Source organism: Bos mutus, chromosome 5 (assembly GCF_027580195.1).
Source record: "Bos mutus isolate GX-2022 chromosome 5, NWIPB_WYAK_1.1, whole genome shotgun sequence".
Classification (NCBI taxonomy): Eukaryota; Metazoa; Chordata; class Mammalia; order Artiodactyla; family Bovidae; genus Bos; species Bos mutus.
In genome coordinates, this window is record NC_091621.1 from 49182623 (window position 1) to 49200840 (window position 18218).

Consider the following 18218-nt stretch of genomic DNA (forward strand, 5'->3'; position numbering starts at 1 on the left):
AGACTGACATTCTGAGACCCCTCCAGATTGGTATAGGGAAAGAGGTTTTTAGGGGGGTGACGTTGGAGCTGAATTTTGAAAGATAAGGGGAAAAGTGGAGTGTGGGGAGAAGAATGTTATTCCAGGTTAGATATACCAAACTCTAGGAAGACACTTGAGCAGTGCTAAAACCGTAACGTGAGTCAGCACTTACTCGCTTGGCCTACAGACACTTCATATGCAGTCTTTTAATTTGAAGTTTTTTTTTCCTTTAGAAGTGTAGTTTATGGATTTATAGTCATTTACTAAAAATCCAATTAATATAGTAATACAGAATGTACATACTAAAAATAATCAAGTAATATGGATAATTATTTCCCCTTTACTTTCTTTTACTATTCTGATTTCCACTTTGTAGATAAAAATGAATATGAATGTGAAAACTTACTGAATATGAAAGGAAAACCAAATGCTTCCATTTTTTGATGTACAAATCACATATCATAAAATTCATTCTTTTAAAATGTATAATTCTGTGTTTTTAACATATTCACAAAGTTGTGCAGCTATCAACACTATCTAACTACAGAACTTTTTCATCACCTGAAAAAAGAAACCCTCCATCTTCAGCAGTTCTCTCTCCTTACTCCCTCAGCCCCTGGCCACCACTTAGCCACTTTCTGTCTCTATGTATTCACGTATTCTGGGCATTTCATATACATGGAATCACATAATATGGTTTTGGTGTGTGAGCATGTTTTCAAGGTTAATCCATATTGTAGTATGTATCAATACTTTATTCCCTTAAAAACTTTTTTTGGGGGCTGTTTTTCTAAATAAATACTTTAAAGAAATTAAATGTTGAATGAAGCAAAGCAGAAGTTTTAAATCTGTTGGTTTCCATAAAACTAATCACATTTGAAATCTGCATTGCTCTAGAAAATTTAAGAAATTTCTTTAGCCTTGTGAGCCATTATTATTTTTAAATTGTCGGTGGGCAGTAAATTTTTATTTTAAAGACTGAATTTCGGGAATTCGGTGGTGGCCCAGGGGTTAGGACTCAGCACTCTCACTGCTGAGTGGCTGGAATCCACTGCCTGCATTCAGCCCTTGGTCAGGGAATTAAGGTCCTGTAAGCCTAGCAGAGAAGCCAGAAAAAAAGAAAAAAAAATTGGATTTTATCGCTGGATACTGAGAAATTTGAGCCAATTCTGGTAAATAATGAGTAAGAACCAGCATTGACTTTTATTTTTGTCTCAAGGATTAAGAAACTATGTGACCTTGGCTGAGTCAGTTTCCCTGGGCCTCCATTATATCTAATTCCTTTTTTAAAACTTTTCATTGAGAAGAAGCTATGATCATTTAATCCTGGAACTGGTTTTCCTTTTTGGCTTTTAAATTGGTCCTTAAGCAGTTCTCAAAAAAAAAAAAAAAAAAAGGCACAACTGCTGAGTAGTAGCAGTATTCTGAAATTTTATATAGCTTTCTAGTATAATTAATAAGAAGGCCTTTGTCCTGGGTTTCAGGTGTCTCCAGTTGCCTACCAAGTCTACTTAGATGTCTTGAAGACGTTTTAAAATAAATTTTTATTTTACAGTGGAATATATTCATTATGCTGTTACCCCTCCCTTGCATCAGTACTTCCAGTGTTTCTTTTCTTTATTAATTACATTAACATTAACTGAGTTGCCTGCCATTTACTTCTCTCCCCACCCCCTTAGACATTCAGTTTGTTACTAAGCCAGTGGATTGAACCGTAGAAATTCCTCTGCTTCTCCTAACCTATTCCTGTTTCTCATCCTTTCAATTATCTTTGTATGTGGGCTCTTACCCTCTCTGTACTTTTTTTTTTTTTGCATTAATCAGAGAACTCATCTATCTTCACTTACACACACACGTGTGCATACTCTCTCTCACTCTCTTCATTTTCCACCTTGCCACATTATTCTAAAAACACCCAGTGTGATCATGGTGAACTTAGGCTCGAGTCATATTCCTTGACTTGGCAGGTAAGGCTTTTTCACAACTTGGTCTTTTCTTCATTGGCGTTTCTTTCCTTGTCTCCCCTCTCCCATACAACTTCTGATACTGATGGTATTTACAAGTTAAAATGATACATTTTGTAACTTTTGAATTATGCCACCTTGGCAAGAGAACATCCTTCGTATGAAGTGTTACTGCCCAGCATTCTGTGTTGGTTGAGTTTGGGTTATTTTCTTTCCTCTCTTCTTAGAGAATCTTGACTGTAGTCATCTTGGTTATATTCCTAGCATCCAGTATATTGTGGTTTAGAAACTAGCATACTATTTTCCAAATGAAAAGAAAAGCAGGCATTAATTGCAGTCGTTTGCTTTATTTTCTAGGATCCTATAAAGGCACTCTAGGAAACAAATGTCCTATTGTTAATTGAGTCATCGTAGTGAAAAAATTTTTTTAACTTTTGACAAATAAAAATTGTAGGTATTTAAAGTGTATGAGGTGATGTTTTGATGTATGTACACATTGTGAGATGATTACCACAAGCTAACATCTGTCCTTACCTTTGTTGTTTTTGTTCTGGTGGTCAGAATACTTAGTAGCAAATTTCAAGTATACCATGTATTAACTATAGTCAGCTGTTGTACATTAGGTCACAAGAACTTATCTTCTGAAAGTTTATATCCTTTGATCATATCTTCTCTTTCCCTCCTCCTCACAGACTCTGATAACCACCCTTCTAATCTGTTACAAGTTTTACTTTAAACAAATTTTTTTTAAGATTCTGCACATAAGTGACACCATGCCTTTCTGTGTCTGGCTTGTCACACTTAGCATTGTATCCCTGGGTTCATCCACATTGTCACAAATGGCAAGATTTCTTTCTTTTTTACAACTGGTGAAAAGATAATTTGTTCTCTGTAATCAGACAAATACAGTATTTGACACTACTTGGGTCAGAGTTTTGAGTGCCTTTTATATGCTTATGTTTTGTTTTATTTTACATTCTTTTTTTGGCTACACCATCAGCTTGTTTCCAACCAGGGATTGAACCTGTGTCCTCTGCAGCGGAAGCCTGGAGTCTTAAACACCAGACCACCAGAAAAGTTCCCCATGTATACTTCTGAAAATGCCTGCCCTCGTGGTTCCTGCACAGATACACTAGCCTTTTGTTTTCTACTGCTTAATTGATAATAGTGGGTTAGTTGTAACCGGGCCATAAGCAGGTGGTGCAGAAGCCCAGCGTCACCGCCCGTTGTTGCAGGGATTGCACCAGCAGGTCTCTACTGTATTAGTATGCAGTGGGGCTTGGATAGCCAGGAAGCTAGTCCTCATCCGTGAGCAGGCTTTCACTCCTTAAGCCTCTCAGGTAGGACTTTACAATGCAGGTGTTGAGGTTACCATCTTCTGAGGTGGTGAAGTGGTAAAGAATCCACCTACCAATGCTAGAGACGCCAGAGACAACAAGGGTTTGATCCCTGGGTCAGAAAGGTCCCTCGGAGTAGGAAATGGCAATCTGCTCCAGTATCTCTGCCTGGAAAATCTCATGGACAGATGAGCCTGACGGGCTACAGTCCATGGGGGTCACATGGATTGGAAGTGACTGAGTGAGCACGTGTGTGCACGCACATACACACACACGCACACATATAATGAAAGAAGAAAATAGAACTTGCACATGTTTCCTCTTTTATAACAATTTTCATGTTTTAAGAGTACACACATATACTCCTTTACTGGAAAGTGTTTACTTGATTAGTTCATTTGGATCATCAGGCCAATTAGGGTTATATATTTATGTAAATTATGACCAGTGTATGTTAATATTTTAAACATTAAGAGTATTAGTATGCTGAGTATCAACTGTGTTCCTTATACTGATTGTTGACAGGTATCTGTTGTTTATGGCAGATTAAAACAAATACTTGAGATAACTTTTTCTGCTTGGTACATATCAGCTACTTCATTTTGCTGTTAGTTGGCATGTGTAGTCAGAATGTTTTAATTAAAATATTTGATTTTAGTATATAAACACACTAACATTCATTTTTATAAAAAGATCGTGTCTCCCCCCCCAACCCCCAACACACACCTATTTTTTTATTTAATTTTTGGGCCTCTTCGTGTGGCATGTGGGATTAGTTCCCAGACCAGGGTTGCAACCCACACCCCCAGTGGTGGAGGCGTGGAGTCTCAACCACTGGACTACCAGCAAGTACCAGAGATTGTGTCTTTTAAAGCCCCCTTGGATACATGTTGCAATCCAAGTCCAAAGATTCATGTTATAATTATAAAATTGTAGGTGTTTTACATGATCATACTATTTATTCTGTCATTTATATTATAGAGTTAATCATACAACTTCTGTTGGAAAACAGGTGTCTTGAAAAAAATGTGATTGTGAACTACAGAAATGTTGCCCATTTTGCTCAGTATCAAGAGGCTTATTGTTCTCACATCTACTGAAAATGATTTATAGTGAAAGTGAGAAAGATTGAGATGGGATATTTGTATCCTCTGGCAGGAAAATCACTTTCCTTAATATTGATGTGTGCAGCATGCTTTTTTCTTTAGATTATTTTTGACGCCCAAATGTGTGAAGTTGTTACCTCAAAGTATTACCAAGCTGTATACAGAATTGCTGGACCCTAAATCTTTAATCAGGGTACTGGAGGTTACCTGGCTGGGGAGAAGCTGGCTGTATAGTCGTTGGGAGTTCTCCCATGATTGTGAAATTTTGTTTGGGTCATTCACACTTGGGTGTGGCTTACTTTGAGCATGTTATCAGATTGTTTTCTAAAGAGCATCTAGCTGAGGTCCTCTGCTTTGAAAGGAGAGGAAGGGTGGGTCTTAGTTGGTACAGGGTTGGTCCTGACTTCTGTGAAACTCACTTTGATACCAATATATCACCTTTGAGTCCTGAGTTTGATTATTTTCTCCTTATTGGATGTGGGCACTGTGGCTTCCACCAGTGTCAAGTGGAGGGGCTCCCAGACACCTGGGGACTGAGGTGCTTGTGTGGGCAGCTCTAGACTTGGCATTTCCTTAACTGGCACCGCTGCCCTCCTGCTTCTTAGCTGTCCTTTGTGTCTTGCGGAGTGTGGAGGGTCAGGGGGTGGAGTGGTACCAGGCAGTGTGCAGGCTGGGCTCGTCCGTTGCTCTGGCAGTTCTGTGGATGCCTGCGAGCTGTCACACGTATCAGGTTGTTTCTTAGGTGACTAAAGGATGAAAAGATGTTTCAAGGGACTGTGGATGTAGCAGCTATAGGACGCACACACTGTGCTAGAGCAAATTGAAGGTATATTTTCTGTTTGTATCTCTGATACCTGAGAAGGAAATGACACCCCACTCCAGTGTTCTTGCCTAGAGAATTGCATGGACAGAGGAGCCTGGTGGGCCATAGTCCATGGAGTCGCAAGAGTTGGACATGACTTATCTACTAAATCATCATCATCATCACACCTTTTAGTTATAAACTCCTTGTCATTCTCCTAAGTCTGGGGTCAAAAACAAAGAAGTTGAGGTTATTAAAATTTAGCCACTGAGAGAAGGACCTCCAGCTGGAATCCAGAACTCTAAAGAGAGTCTAGCCCTCTGATGTGGGTTCCAGGGGGATGCTCTGACAATCAAACTGGTTCTTTGGGCTGGAGGGCCATCTTTGTGGCATTAGGAATCATGTTCTTTTTTTTTTTTTTTTAATTTATTTATTTTAATTGGAGGCTAATTACTTTACAATATTGTATTGGTTTTGCCATACATCAGCCTGAATCTGCTACGGGTGTACACGTGCTCCCCATCCTGAACCCCGCCCCCCCACTCCCTCCCTGTACCATCCCTCTGGGTCATCCCAGTGCACCAGCCCCAAGCATCCTGCATTGAACCTGGACTGGCGATTTGTTTCTTATATGATATTATACATGTTTCAATGCCATTCTCCCAAATCATCCCACCCTCTTCCTCTCCCACAGAGTCCAAGAGACTGTTCTATACATCTGTGTCTCTTTTGCTGTTTTGCATTCAGGGTTATCGTTACCATCTTTCTAAATTCCATATATATGTGTTAGTATACTGTTGGTGTTTTCCTTTCTGGCTTACTTCACTCTGTATAATAGGCTCCAGTTTCATCCACCTCATTAGAACGGATTCAAATGCATTCTTTTTAATGGCTGAATAATATTCCATTGTGTATATGTACCACAGCTTTTTATCCATTCATCTGCTGATGGACATCTAGGTTGCTTTCATGTCCTGGCTATTATAAACAGTGCTGCGATGAACATTGGGGTACACGTGTCTCTTTCAGTTCTGGTTTCCTTGTTGTGTATGCCCAGCAGTGGGATTGCTGGGTCATAAGGCAGTTCTTTTTCGAGTTTTTTAAGCAATCTCCACACTGTTCTCCATAGTGGCTGTACTAGTTTGCATTCCCACCAACAGTGTAAGAGGGTTCCCTTTTCTCCACACCCTCTCCAGCATTCACTGCTTGTAAACTTTTGGATTGCAGCCATTCTGACATGTTCTATTTAATGGCCACACTCAAGAGAATATTCTATTCTAAAAGACTCCCCGCAGAGGCTAACAGCTCCTGCCTCCTTGAAAGCACCGGATAGGAGGATGGTCCCTCTAGAGTACCAGTTCTGAGTTAATATAAGAATGCGTGGATGGAGAGGCAGGCAGCCGCACAAACAGCCACATTTCTAGAAGTTTCTAAGCAGTGCGCAGGGCAGTGGTAGAGGGAGTAGGAATGAGCAGGTGAAGGACCCGGGGTCATGGGATTATTGGGCTGGCAGAGCCAGTGGCCGGGGAGGTTCTAGTCTGTTCTGCCTCATGGCAGCTTTATGTGATCACTCTCCCTGGACCTGGAATCGGGCCGCACCAGCTGCCTCTAGACCATGGACCCGCGCAAAGTGAGCGAGCTTCGAGCCATCATGAAAATGTGTAAGCAGGACCAGAGCGTTCTGCACACCGAGAAAGTGCGCGTCCTGGGGGAGTAGGTGGAGAGCATTGGGGGTAAAATACTACCTGCTGCTCATAAAACTAAATCGGAAGAAAATACCAAGGAAGAAAAAACATAATAAGAAGGTGGAGGAAAACAAAAAGACAGACAAACCCATCAAGTGAGGAAAGTGATCTAGAAATTGACAGTGAAGGTGATTGAACCAGACGCTGATGCCTCTCGGGAAATGGGAGATGAAAATGTAGAGATGACTGAGGAGATGATGGATCAGACAAATGATAAAAAAGTGGCTGCCATTGATGGCCTAAATGATGGTGGTGAACTCCAGAAAGCCATTGACTTGTTCACAGATGCCATCAAGCTAAATCCTGGTTTGGCAATTTTGTATGTCATCAAATTAAGAAGTCAAATGCTGCCATCTGAGACTGTGACAGCTATTGAAATAAATCCTGATTCAGCTCAGCCATACAAGTAAGTGGCAGGGGGAAGCACGCAGACTTCTGGGCCATTGGGAAGAAGCTGCCCATGATCTTGCCCTTGCCTGTAAGCTGGATTATGATGAAGATGCTAGTGCAGTGCTGAAGAAAGTTCAACCAAGGGCCCAGAAAATTGCTGAACATCGGAGAAAGTATGAGCAAAAACGTGAAGAGCCCAAGATCAGAGAAAGAGTAGAAAGGGTTAAGAAGGCTCGGGAAGAACATGAGAGAGCCCAGAGGGAGGAAGAAGCCAGACGACAGTCAGGTTCTCAGTTTGGCTGTTTTCCAGGTGGCTTTCCTGGGGGAATGCCTGGTTATTTTCCTGGAGAAATGCCTGGAATGGGAGGGGGCATGCCTGGAATGCCGGGAAAGCCTAGGCTCAATGAAATTCTTAGTGATGCAGAAGTCCTTGCAGCCGTGCAGGATCCAGAAATTATGGTGGCCTTCCAGGATGTGACCCAGAACCCGGCAAATATGTCAAAATACCAGAGCAACCCAAAGGTTAGGAATGTCATCAGTAAATTGTTGGCCAAATTTGGAGGTCAAACTTAATGCCCTTCTGACGTAAAGCCCCTGCTGGAGGAAGAGCAACTTAGATCACTTAATGGATGTTGCAGTGATACAAACCAGCGTACCGCTGACCTTCTCATAAAGAAAGCTGGGGTGCTTTGAAGATAATCCCTTCCCCTTTGCCCCAAATGCAGCTAAAAACATTTTACAGCGGTTTGCCGTTAGGGTATTCATTCAGATGTTTTCTGACTAGAAATTAAAAACTTGAAGCAATTTTTAAACCTTAAAAATATTTAAAATTAAAAAGGTGTATTAACCCCTACATTTTTCTTTACTAATCATTTTGATTTTTTCCTCTGAATTGATTAGGCAAGGAAGATACATCAATATGGAAGATTTATTTTTCCAAGTTTGAGTGAAGTAAAGATTTGTTAGTGGGAGGCTAATACAACATTTAAATAGATAAAGTCTGAGTTGGACATACAGTTACTGAGGCATTTTGATTTGTCTTTTTAATTGCTTTGTTGTTATTATTTTAAATGATTTACTTCTGTAACTCTTGGGACCACCAGTGTTGCAGTAGGACCTGGGGAGGGACTGGAAGTATTTGGCAGGGCAGCAGCCGTCTTACTACATCTTATATCACATGTCCTCTTGTGCACATGCGTTTAAATCTTACACTGTGGTGAAGGCATGGTTTTTATAATGCTTCAGTAAAATTGGATTACTTAGCTCTGTTCTTGTCTGATATCTAAAATAAATGTTTCATATTTCCACACAAAAAAACCAAACTGGTTCTCAGTGTGGAGTAAGCTGCAGATTAGATGAATGTGCTGCTGGGATATTGGGTGATGCCTACAGGCACTTCAGGTGGGCTGGAAGCCTGGAAGAGGCAAGTCCTTTCTTGCAGTTTTAGCACCCACCTGTGTACAGAGGTTAACAGCGAGCCCCTGGAAGAGTAAAAATACGGTTTGCAAAGTCCCACCCCCAGAATCATAAGTATAGAATTTATTTCAGTTGAAAGATATTTAATCTGGCACAGATAAAAATTTCCCAGTGTAGAGGTTTTAAAGACAGAAACTGTCTGACTTTCTGGTCCAGCCCTTGATAGGGAAGAGCAGGAGTCCCCTGAGATGTGGCGATATTTGGCTTGACTTGAGTCCTGCAGAGGTAGGAATATATACAGGTTTTTAAAATGTGTGTGTATTTCTTTTGATTCTTTTTTTTGAAAGCATTATGTACTCTTTGTTCCATATCGTTAAATCCCCCACTTTGTTTAGTCAGCCCTCAAATCTCAGGAAAGACGGAACTGCATGCCTTCAAGTGGGGATTAGAGAGAGAGTATGCCAAGGGAGACAAGGTCGCCTGTCCTTGACCCTGCATCAGCCTTAAGGACACTGCTTCCTATATACTACCAGAGCAAATTAAGAGACATGTTTATTCACCTAACGTGAATGCAGAGGTGTGAAGCTCTGATGGATGCTGAGGATTCCAGACTCTTAACTGTGATGTATGAGAAGAGCTCTTGACTATAGAGTGGCCTTTTGGTCTGTCTTGATAGGTTTCTGTGCACATTTCTGAGGATTAAATGAAACTGTATAGTATATGAACATCCAGGTCAATTTTAAGGATTAATCCAGTTGTCAGTTCCTGCACCTTAGAGTTCTAACTAAATGCATCTAGCTATCCAGTTCTTTAGGCTCTGAAAGTTCATGTCCTGCCCAAAGTTTGGCCATTTATTAGTAGTTTAATGTCTTAAGGTTTCCTTTTGTGTATGTGGTTCTGGCATTGTACATGCTATAACCCAGACAGGGTCTTTTAGTTGCAAGCATTTTGCATGTTTAGTGATTTTTATTGAGTTAGGAGTTTAGCAGCAAATGGTGTGCCCTACCTTGTTGGCTCTTGGGTTTTCTCCTCTTTTCTCATTTCTCTTGCATTGCTCCACTGCTTAGATTCTCTCGTGTCTGGTCAAATTGTGTTGCTCCTGCCCCCAAATCCTAGCAATTACTCACTCAGGCTTAGAATAAAGAACCCTGTTTCCCTAAATTAAGACCCGTTTCCTTCCCTCAGTAAGCTCATGACACATACTATACTTTTTTCTTTTAAATCAACTTTAAATTTACATACAATTACATGCACTCATTTTAAGTGTACAGCTTGAGTTTTGACAAATGTGTACAGTTATGAAACCACCATCCAAGTTAAGATTCAGAACATTCCATCACCCCAGCAGAACACTTAATTAAAAGATCATACTGTTTTGAAGTATGTTTTCAGTTTATATAGAAGGAATATTTTTCTACACTGTTAGATTTATAGCATCTTTTTCCCCATAGACTTTGCTGTGATTTAATCTTTGTTCTGAATTTTAATTAAGGATTGTCTTGATGAGACATTATTACTTTGAAAATAGGGTTATTCAAAATGCACATTCAGTTTCTTTAGGTGATTTTATTTAGTGTTCTTGTTTTTTGTTTTTGATAAGTAGTACTTGCACGTTACAAAATTCAACAAAGGGGTACTCCTTGAAAAGTGTCCACGACCTCTGTGTCCCAGTCAGCAAATTCCTTTTCTCAAAGAAGCCGTTGTTTACTTGGACAATTTAAATCAGTTATTTTATGATTTTGTAACATTTTTTTGGTTCAGATGTATTTCTACATAATATATTACTCATAATATGTTACTCATAATATATTACTCATAATAGCTCACGTTGCCAGCAGGCCCTCATTCCAGCATTTATATTCTTTAAATGTTTGATCACGTTGTTTTAGAGACTCAGGCTGTCTGGATGAAGTGGATGAATTTGACCCAGTATTACTGTACACAGGTGCTCTATCAAATAATACTTCGGCCTTAGTGTGTAAATTTGTGCCTATTTCAGTTATATTAAAATCTGAGTTGTTGTGGTCATTTTTTCCTCTGGCTAAATAGCACAGGACAAAATAAAATCTGAAATCACAGAAGAATAAAAAAAATTATATGTACTGAGTTATACTTCAGTTGGATCTCTTAAGATTATTTAACTTACAACCAAATTGATAATCTGTGAAATATTGAAATCTTTAACTTCATGTTAGTTTGGTTTCTTGAGCAATTTTATTTCAAATTCTGCCAAAAATCTTGAGGTAGAGGATGGAATCTTTAATATGTCAGCGAGTTAGTATTGAGCAAATTATCATTATTAAAGTTGAGGAATGTAACTGTTGGAGCCTCATGGTTGCTAAAGGGACAAGAGAAACAAGCCTGCTTCCTCCGGTGCTTATTAGTATTTGGTCCTTTTAAGTGCACAACCTGTACAGAGGGTATCAAGGCCAGAACTTTTTAGCAGAAGTTTGAGATAGTGTGTGAAGATTGGGTTTGAAGTTTTAAACAGTCTTCTTTCTGCGTACTTCAGCGGGTGTATAGCCACTGTCTGGCTTGTTAAAGCCTTGAGCCTACCATTTTTGAAAGTTAGATCTGTTCATTCATTTGGAATGTGAGACACTGTGGTGCTCAGTTTTGGGACTGTAAACCTTAGTGCGTACGTACTCAGTCGCTTCAGTCATGTCCAACTTTTTGTGACCCTGTGGACCGTAGCCCACCTGGCTTCTCTGTCCAAGGGATTCTCCAGGCAAGAATACTGGAGTGGGTTGCCATGCCCTCCTCCAGGGAATCTTACCGAGGTGGGGATTGAACCTGCGTCTCCTACGTCTCCTGCATTGGCAGGCAGGTTCTTTACCACTAGCTTCACCTGGGAAGTCTATAAACCTTAGACCTGGGCCTTGACCTGTAGGAGCTGGTGTGGCTTGGAGACTGGCAGTAGGGTGGCAGGGCGTGCCAGGGGTGCCCTTCTGGAGGAGGCGCACCCCTGCTTTGCAGCAATATTAAGTAGCATTTAGTCAGTTGCTTACGTGTTATGTGACAATTGATTTTCAAAATGGTAGAAATGCTGCTTTGTGGGCAGAATAATGTCTTATGGCTTAGACCTACTTCCTGATTCTCAGGAGCTAAAGGATTTTGTCTATGTGGAGACGTGTGGTAGGAGCATAGAGTCTGGGGCCAGGCTCTCTGCACTTGATCTCTAGCCCTGCCAGATACTAGCTTGGACATCCTCACTTGACCTCTCTGCTTCTTTATCTGCTTAAATATACTAATCTTGATCTAGGGTGGTGGGGAGGGTTAGAGTACAGAAAACAGAGCCTAATGTAATTCTGAGCCTTATTTAATATTGCAGATTACTGTTTTCTGATTTTGCAAAGATACTGCCTCTCTGTAAGTCTAAAAAGAATGAACATCTTTTGTGTGGGAAAGCTATGATTGTCATTTCATGTTCAACAAAATAGATGATATTAAACATAGCTCTCTGAAGTGGGGCATAGATTTTTAAAGTAGAGCAAATGTTCATTTGTCAACAGTCGGTAGGAAAATGGGATGTTTGGGATAATCATATATTTTGATTTTATTAGAATTATATATATATATTGAGAGAGAGAGGAAGAGTTAATTTTGCGTGTGTTAGACAGTACTAAACTATTTTTACAAATACTAAACTGAAGTTTTATTCTTTAACCCAGAGTGTTTAGGATCTCGCGCTGCATAACTTCACGGGGTGCCCCTCATGCAGACTGAGCGGCACGTTCTTGGAGTTGTGCAGTGTGGCACAACTTGTGAAAGGATGCTTATTCGGAGGAGGCAGAACTCTCAATATCTGATTGTTTCCTCATTTATCATACAGTTGCATGCACAGTGTGAAAAAAACTTAATTTTTCCTTTCTGGTGGTTTGGATTTCAGACAGAACTGTGTCAGTGAGACAGTTGGATTGAGAGGGCAAGTCTGGAGCAACTGTAACTTGTTTTTGTTTGCCTCACTGAAAATTTCAGCTGCTCTGCCTCCATCTGTCTTATTGTCTGTTAATATCAACAGAGGCCTTTCCTATTAGTGGAGTCCTCAAGCTTTTAGCACTTGAATTTTCCTGTGATTGCCATGTTTGAAACCTGAAGTAACTAGTAATCAAGGAAAAGGATTGAATAGATGATGTCTAGTAGTGGTAGAGGTGTAGCTGCTAGCTGGTAGGCCGGCCAGGGGAAGTGCCTATTTATGTCATTTGGTTTGCAAAGAATATTCATTATCTATAAAGCAACCAGGAAAGCACCATGCAGTGACATAATAAATCAAAAAGTGTAAACGTATTAAACTGTTTCTAAGGACTTTTGTCTTTATCAGAACAAATATGTGCTGGAATATTAACCAGATTTTGGTTATTAGGAGTATGGCAATTTTAAGATTTCTTTTTTTTTTCTTTTAATGAGCAGGTGAAATAATCTTGGGGGGAAAGCAGGTACCATAAGCAACAAATTTCTTCCTTATTTAGATATTTAAGCATTGGCATAGATGCTGGGGATATAATACTGTATGCATAATATCCCTTTTCTCAACAGGAAAGATGAAATATTGAGTATTGAACAGTGATTACACAAGGTTAAAGAGTATTACAGAAGGGGACTTTCCAGTAGAAGGAAGCATACAGCAGTAAGATTTAATCCATTCCAATAATGTTCAGCCAAGTTTAGTGCTAGAGAGAACCTTTGAAATGTCTAAGGGACCACATTTTAGTAGGTGGAGGAGGTAAATGAATTTGTATGGTTTTATACAATTAGAACTGGAATTAAATTCAGATTCTTAGCTCTAAAGTTTTTTCCCTAGGAGGTACACCAGGCTGCCTAGTTGAAGTTAGCTGTCTAATGTGAAGTTAGCTCCCTCTTTAAAGGCCCTTAAACTTGGTAGAAGTTCTTTGATAAAGAGATTACCCAGCTTCAGTGCTCTCCTCCTCTGACCCCGCTTAATTCGCAAAGATAGCTGCTGCTTAACCTCTTCACCCCCAACCCAGGCCATTAGCTCTTAACCTTCACTTTCTTTTCTAATTTAGACTTTATTTTTAGCAAGCAGTGAAAGCCAGCTTTGGCTGTTTTAATCCGCAGTAGTATTTACTGGGTTATGATATATCTAACACAGCCTTCAGGAGCTCCAAAGGGAGAGGCAGCTAGGAACAAGGCTCAGACTCACATCACTGACTTCACTGCGGACGTTGCATGCATCACACACTGCAGTGTGGTTGCTGATGCTACACTTGGCTGTCTATGGGTAACTCCTGCTGTTCCTTCCAGAAGGGATTCTTATTTCGTATCTTTAGTTTCTGAAGCACAGGTTTTGAATGCGCCTGGGTCTCACATGCTGGGTTGCAAGAGAGTTGGGAAATAAGACTAAAGCTTCTGTTGAGGCAGGTGAGGATCTATGAAGGTTGGGGAGTGTAATCTCCAAATATATGGGGAGTGTAATCTCCAAATCTTCTAGCTGTTGGGTAAAGGAATGACATTGCTGTCAGGTAAAGGAATGACGAATGTCTTCTGTGAATCTCCTTTTGCCTTATGGTGCCAGGCAGGCCTATGTGTGACCATAGATAATTTTTCTTTTCCTGTAACAGTTACTTCAAATTTTTGCATTCTTCTCAAGCTCTCAATCTGAACATTGCACTAAGGAGGAGGAGGGGAAGGTATGAACAAATGGGGAATTTTTATCATTGCTTAATAGTGGACCAATTTATAGATAAATGGCTAAGCTTACACATACGGGCTTTAAAATGAATTTCCAACTTCAAACAATGAGTTAAAGCTTGGAGAAAGAAACCCATAGTCTAGATCATTTTTAACTTATCTGAATTTTTTGAAATGTTACAGGTTCACTGGTTTTTGCTGGTGTAGCATCACTCATAATTAGTGTTCACCATACAGGAACAGGCATTCAAAAATCTTCTCTATTTCTGTTCAGGATAAATTCAGAAGACACCCTTACACGTCCCCTCACAGAATCTTAAATATGCGAGTTTTTTTTGTTTACAGTTTATTAACAGTGCCTTAAGTGCCTTGGCCAATAGCAACCCCAGTGATGAGGTTTTACTGTTTTTCAGCCCTCCCTTCATTCAGAGTTCCAAGATACCATTCCGAAGATGGAATTCATTAAAACAGTTACGTTATTCAAATCATTAAAGGCTTATTTTTATTTTTTGTCCTACAGTCCAGGCCATAAAGTTTATGGCATCCATCAAATAAGAAATCAGGAGAAATGGAGAAATAGCTTCTATGAGTCTACTCATGTCTAATTACAGTGCTGGGTATTCAAAGGACATTTTTATCACCAAGAATTTCATGAGTGTTACATGAAGGAGTAGTTGATATCGTCTTTAACTGTGATGTCAATATTTACAAATCCTATGGAAAAAAACGAAGGGAAAAAAAAGATGGAGATGTAAAGTTTCCAGAAAACAAAGTGTCTTTAGAAACAGCCAAGAAAAAATATGCCCTGATCTAGTCCTGTTGTTCATCTAGTGTCTCTGACTCAAACCTGAACCTACTCCAAGACCTTGACATTCCCATTCTAAAATGCATCTTTAAAAGACTGACTTATGTATACTTTATGAAATTTTAAGTCAAGAACAGTGTATGCTTTATACTCAGGTTGAAATGAATTCCTGGGGTGGGAGGGGGCAACGGACTCTCTTACTCAGAGTTAGTTGATACAGTAATACTATGAGCAAAGTAAGGAATTAATACATTTGTTAGTAAGTTTGTATTTCAGAGTCACAAGAACATTTTAGAGCACAATGATTTGTGCAGTATGAGAGATAAAATGGCTTACCATATAACAGATAGTTTGAGGTCAAAATTATGTATGCCTTTCCGTCTCCAGGGGATCTTCCCAACCCAGGGATCGAACCCAGTCTCCCACATTGCAGGTGGATTCTTTACCAGCTGAGTCACCAGGGAAGCCCAAGAATACTGGAGTGGGTAGCCTATCTCTTCTCCATCAGATCTTCCCAACCTAGGAATTGAACCGGGGCCTCCTGCCTTGCAGGCGGATTCTTTACCAACTAAGTTATCGGGGAAGCCAAAATTATATATGTCAGGTTTTAAATCAAATATCGCATATTTTTTTTACCTTATTTATTTCAGTAAGACTATATACTTTTTCATTTGACAGTCCCAAAAGAAAAATAAAGGTGACATGGTTTAATTTACCTTTTTCATGAAGCACTTCTACATCACTGTGAAGCCTTCCTTAACTTCTGTGCTATTTTATTGTCATGACAAACATTTGAGATTTACTGTTGTTATACTGTAGTGGTTACTCTTTTTCTTTTTTAATTTTATTTTGGCTGTTCCAGGTCTTAGTTGCAGAGAGAGAAATCTTTGTTGCTGTGTGCACGATCAAACAGAGATCTGATGTGAGCAGAGATCTCAGATCTGCATGATCTGAGCAGAGGTCGAGCCCCAGGACCCCCACTTTGGAGTGCAGAGTCTTTGAGCCACTGGACCACCAGGGAAGTCCCTGTCAGTGGCCACTCTTGGTTCATCATTTTCCTCATGTGTAGAACGGGTGTGAGGATTAGAGGAGTTAATGATACATTTCAAACATCAGGATTTGACCTAGTTTGTTTTTATTACTTGAACTTTTCTACTCTCTGTGAGTCAGGAAAGTTTACTTGATAATTGCATGGAGCCCCTGACCTCATGGAGTTTACTGACTAGTGGTCGGGAGTATAAGACACAGACTGCAGCATGTCCTCGTGCGTTTAGTGGGGAACAGTAGATGAGGGAATCAAGGAATTCAGCCTAACAGCTTTCCTTGGTGGATACACAGTTTGTTAGTAAGAATTTTCAGATTTTTGTCCACTGTCAGTGATTGAAATAATTGTACATGTCGTTCCTGGGGTGGAAGTTACTAACACAGCAGGTATGGTAATCCTTCTCATTAGCTCTGTGTGGAACCTGAGTGTGCTTGCTTTTATTCCTGGAAGAAACCTGTATTTAGCACTTAAAACTACCATTTGGTAGCTGGAATGCTCATCTTCAAATAGTGTAGGGTCCAACTAAGTTAACCAGATTATTGTGCTAGTTATAATAAGGGGAGTGGAGGTAATTAATGCACAGGAAACTGGGAGTACAGGGGAGATGCTTCCAGACTAATCAGACCTGAGGAATAAGTTGGTCAGATATACTTAGCCTTTGAAAAGTCCTTCTTTGACTCCTAAGTCTCCATTCCTTTTCACTGAACTTAACACCAAAGTATTGATCTGGTCTTGGATAGAGGAGAAAAATTAAAACAGATTTCTTGTGCAACTCATCCCATCCCATCTCTTGGGTATTACTCCAAGTAGAATGGTATTACTTTCCTAACAGTTACTTAGCAGTCTGACAGGAAGTAAAGTTTTTCAACAAAGTGTGATACCTTGGTCTAAAATCTAAGATTTAGCCCTTAGTATCCAGAGCCTTTGAAACAGTTACCTCCATTTTTCCTTTTCTGAATATACCACCTAAAAACAAGTATGTGGGAGTAGAAAAAGGGAGAAAAAGGAGGAAGAAGAGGGTGTGCCTTGTGAATATACCACCTAAAAACAAGTATGTGGGAGTAGAAAAAGGGAGAAAAAGGAGGAAGAAGAGGGTGTGCCTTGAGAATCATCATTCTCATCTAAGTTTAGAATAAGCCGTTTTTAAAAAACGGTGAGTTAGGATAACGTGATTAATTTTTATGATCATCAGATTTTTCATTTACCAAGGAAAAGGAATTAAAAGTAGATTATGTCTTATATCCACTAGGGGGTAGTGTGAGCCATAAAAATTAAAATTATTTCTCACTGATTAACCTGTTTCATCATGAATTTGCCTTGTTTGAATCAGTTTTTCTCCATGCAGTGTTTTTTAATTGCTATAAGTCATCATTTTCAAATACAGTCTTATGACTGTAACAAACAGTAACACACATTCCTGTCTCTAGTGATTGAGATGTTTTGACTTTACTCTTTTTTGTTTTTTTTTGTCTGTACCCTCTGGCTTGTGGGATCCTAGTTCCCTGACCAGGGATCGAACCTCTGCCCTTTGGAGTAAAAGCACCTAGTGTTAACCACTGAAGCACCAAGGAATTACCCTGACATTACTTGTTTGTGAAGAATTTTCTGAGGGGAAAATAGGGCTTCCCTAGTGGCTCAGACTCTAAAGAATCCACCTGCAATGTAGGAGACCTGGGTTTGATCCCTGCGTTGGGAAGATCCCCTAGAGGAGGGCATGGGAACTCACTCCAGTATTCTTGCCTGGAGAATTGCCATGGACAGAGGATCCTGGTGGGCTACAGTCCATGAGGTCATAAAGAATTGGACATGACTGATCGACTGAGCACACACAGGGATACTTTAAAGTTTCTCTACCAAATTTTACTCATTATATGAAATAAAGCAAGTTATTCTTTATGACCTGCAAGTAAAATTATTATATAACAGGATTGTCTTCTG

The 18218-nt window shown here is 39.8% G+C and overlaps 1 protein-coding gene and 1 pseudogene across 1 annotated transcript in view; both read left to right on the forward strand.

Moving 5' to 3' along the window:
* The window catches only part of UBE2N (ubiquitin conjugating enzyme E2 N), a 40350-nt gene that overhangs the window by 10163 nt on the left and 11969 nt on the right, over positions 1-18218 (forward strand). The window lies entirely within an intron of this gene.
* Positions 5787-10557, forward strand: LOC138987947 (hsc70-interacting protein pseudogene; annotated as a pseudogene).